The sequence below is a fragment of the Miscanthus floridulus genome, chromosome 7 (assembly GCF_019320115.1).
Source record: "Miscanthus floridulus cultivar M001 chromosome 7, ASM1932011v1, whole genome shotgun sequence".
In the NCBI taxonomy this organism is placed as follows: Eukaryota; Viridiplantae; Streptophyta; class Magnoliopsida; order Poales; family Poaceae; genus Miscanthus; species Miscanthus floridulus.
In genome coordinates, this window is record NC_089586.1 from 1,973,845 (window position 1) to 1,978,225 (window position 4,381).

Genomic DNA, 4,381 nt, shown 5'->3' on the forward strand with positions numbered 1-4,381 from the left:
TCCCTAGAAGCAGATTATATGCACCCTTGCCGTTGATAACAAAGAACGTCGTTGGCAAGGTTTTGCTGCCGATGGTCAATTCAACGCACACTGCCCCTTTAGCCGGTGACACATTGCCTTCAAAATCTTTCAACATCATATCGGTTTTGGTCAAGTCTTGATCTCCCTTACCAAGTTTCCGATACATCACGTAAGGCATAATATTAATCGCAGCCCCTCCATCAATAAGTACCTTAGACATAGGCTGCCCATCAACTCTGCCCTTCACAAATAAAGCCTTAAGATGCTGTCTCTCGTCATCGGTAGGTTTCTCAAAAACAACCATCATTGGATCTAGTGTTAACTGAGCTACTTGATCAGAGAGAACAACTTCTTCCTCATTATCAGATAGTGCTAAAAACTCCATCGGCAACATGAATACCATATTAACATCTGCCGATGGACCCTTATTTTTGTGTTTTACCTGCCACTGCTGATGACCAGGCCTTTCATTGGAGGAATTTTCCTCTTGGTATAAATCCTCCTGACGCTCACGTTGCATCCTCCTTCTCTGCGTCTTTGTTAGACCCTCTGGGCACCATCGAGGAAACTTGGTTTTCCAAACCGGCTGATAACAAGTCCTAGTTGGTTCTACACGACGTATATTAGGGTCCCTGTAGAATATTTCCTCATCGGGAACTCTTGCGTTTGCCATCTCCTCAAGCTCCTCTTGATTCCTTGGAAAATATCCAGCGCGTTTACCAAGCCTCTCATGTACACTAAGTCTGCCCCCCAGCCGATCATGCACTGATGCTCTGCCTCTGATCGGCTCATTGATAGACAAACCCTGATTACCAAGTTGAAACCTCCTTTCTGAGCGATTGACTCCGTAATAACCATTACACTCAGGGCAATTTTCAACAGTTGGCAATTTAATACCTTCTTCCCAGCAATGGATGAAAAACGGACATCTCTAATGATCTTTATGTCGATTCCATTCTTCCTGACGTCTCATTTCTTGCTGTTGTTGATATCGGTCATTATGTTGACGCCAACCCTCCTGCTGCCTTCGATGAGTAATCACAATGCCAGGTTGAGGAGGATTTTTGGAACTACTGCTTTCTCCTAGCAAACCCTTACTCTTTGCATCATCGATAGTTATCCGATGTTGGGGGTCCACTGACGCGTTTTTCTCAGCAGCCTCTGACGTCAATACCTTGGTCTTTCCTTTGGCATCCAACATATTTGCTGGAAAAGGGTGTTGATCAATTTTCATCGGCTTCTGGGCCTTGGAAGTACCAAACTTAATTCTCCCAGATTCAATAGCCGATTGTAACTGTTGCCTGAATACCTTGCACTCATTCGTATTGTGTGAAGTTACATTGTGCCATTTGCAGTACAATATCTTCTTCAACTCTTCTGCCGATGGGATCACATGATTAGGTGACAGCTTAATTTGGCCCTCTTGAAGCAGAAGATCAAATATTTTATCGGCCTTGGTGATATCAAAGGTAAACTTTTCTGGCTCTTTTTGACCAAAGGGACATGATATCGGCTTTTTATTCTTAACCCACTCAGCTAAGCCGATAACTGGTTCTTCATCAGAGTCAGAATCTCCTACTTCTTCAACAAATGATACCTTTTTACTCCAGTTCTTTTTAGGTTCAAAAACCCTAGTATCTTGATCAGAGATCCTTTGCACAAGATGACTGAGGCTTTCAAACTCCTGAGAAGCATATCTGTCTTTAAGATGTGGCAATAACCCTTGGAAAGCCAGATTGGCAAGCTGCCGATCATCCAGCACCAGGCTGTAGCACTTATTTTTTACATCTCGTAGCCTTTGTACAAAGCTCTCTACCGATTCATCATTACGCTGTCTCAATTTTACTAAATCGGTAAGCTTCTTTCATGGATTCCAGCAAAGAAATACTTATGGAATTGTTTTTCTAGATCAACCCAAGTAATAATAGAATTTGGTGGTAATGAAATGAACCATGTAAATGCTGATCCAGACAAAGATGATGAAAATAATCGAACTCTTAATTCATCTCTGTTAGCTGCCTCTCCACATTGAATAATGAAGCGATTGACATGTTCCATTGTTGATGTATCATCTTGCCCAGAGAATTTAGTGAAATCCGGTACCTTGTACCGATTTGGGAGAGGAATTAAATCGTATGCAGGAGGGTATGGAGTCCGATAAGAATAAGTATTGACCTTGGGCTTTATCCCAAACTGATCCTTCACAATTTCTGCTATCTTATCGGCCCAAAAAGCATCAGCCTCCTGCTGACGAACTGGTTGAATTTCTACAGGAGGTGCCTGCTGACATCCCTCCACATATCTTTGTAGCCCACGATCTCCAGCAATCGGCATATTTGCTGTTACTTGTGGCCCATTAGCCTATTGGAAAGGATTCATCGGCTGGGTTGCCGATGCTTGATTCTGGAAACCAGCTTGCATATGACCTTGTTGAATCCCTGCAACCTGTTGATTTCGCTGAACTGTATGTTGAACAGGTAACTGTCCTGACCAATCATTATTAGAACTCATCGGTACAAAACTTACCGATGGCTGGTAATTTGCTGATATTGTTGGATAATTATAACTGGTTTGAGGCATGAACTGAACCCCAGTTTGACTCATAGCAGGGGCTTTCTGCTGCATCGGCAGTAAGCTCGCCGATGGACTTGAATTGAATGTTTGAACCATAGGCATCTGGAAACCTCCTGGAGTTGGTTGCACAGAAGTAGTTGTGGCATATTGAGGCACTTGAGCCATCGGCGAAACGGCCGATGGTATAGGTGCTCTTCCTACTGCATCAAACACTTGAGGTAATCTAGGATTGAAAGCAGATGACTCTGGAGGCATGCCATATCCCCACCAATTAGTAGGAATCTGGCTATTCTGAGACACAGGGCCTGACATAGCTGATGCCGATAGATCTGTATTAAGCTGAACTCGCCCTCCTGGTAGTACCTGATCTGATTGTATCGGTGTAGATTGAATATTAGGTGAGCCTGCCAATACTGGAGGGGAAGTAACTTCTGTACCCACAACGGCCGAAGGAGCCGATGGAGTTTTGATAGATGCCGGCTCTGGTTGATGATAGGCAGGCCCAACGTAATGTGGTGCCGCTTGTCCTTCTTTGAGAGTTTGAACCACAAGCATTATGAACAGTATTGGACAGCACATTGGAATGATTAATCAAAGCATGATTTACTGCAGAATTAACCATCTCTTGAAGTTTACCAGGATTGGAGTCAAAGGTAACCTGCCGAGGCAACGGCAAATCTTGCTTCTGGATGACTTGTCCACTCTTGTTCAAGCTAAACGATCTCAGACAAAGCTGCTTGTATTCTTCTACAGCCTTTTCCATAGCCTGCCTCTGTTTCTTCCTTGAGATCTTCTTCTGATACTGCGATAATGTTCCCTGAATCGATCTCGGGATTGAACATATTGATTGATTGGTCCCACCGAGCATGCCAAAAGATGTGTTGATGCAAAAGTGGATCTGCAAACACAAAGGGCTAATACCCGAATCGATATCCAAAGCGTGCCAGTCGATTTGACCTGCTAATCGACAAGGATGAAGATACGAATACTTTGGTCCTGACAACAGCGATACGCCCGGAAGTCACGGCCAAGAGGTTGCTCACGCGGAACTCAAGAATCGCCGAAGGTCGCACTAAAACGATGCAGCTCGCTGAATCAATGAGAACTCGTAAAAAAGGAAAAATATGCAAATTGACGAAGTCGCCGAAAAGTAAGTAGATGCAAATAGGAGTAAAATTGGTTTTGATATTGATTGATATATCTATTACATTGCCCCTTACTCCATATTTATACCCTGATCTAAAGAGACACAACCAAACACAACTAGGACACCAATCCCATATCTAAGGAAACACGTGACTCTTACATGAATCATACCCTAACAAATATAGAAAAGGAAATCAACTCCTATCTATTTCCCTGTCCGCCTCAATTACGATGGAAATCTCACCGTCCTCCTTCCCATCGGCATACTCCCTATTTCATCGGCAGTAGTCTTCAAGTCTTCCTTCATCGGCATACTCCCTGTTTCATCGGCAGTAGTCCCCAAGCCTCCCTTCATCGGCATACTCTCTGTTCATCGGCAGTAGTCTTCAAGCCTCCCTTCATCGGCATACTCCATGTTTCATCGGCAGTAGTCCTCAAGCCTCCCTTCATCGGCATCGACCAATAACACCTCCAACCTCATCGGCAACGCCCGAGTCCCAAATCAACCTTTCCATCGACCATCACCAGCTATCGGCAACCATCTTTACAAACTGGCTTTCATCGGCTATCAAAGTATTCAATAACTTTCCCCTTGCCGATTAGTCCACTCCGATTATTTTGGACACGTGCAAAAACGGGT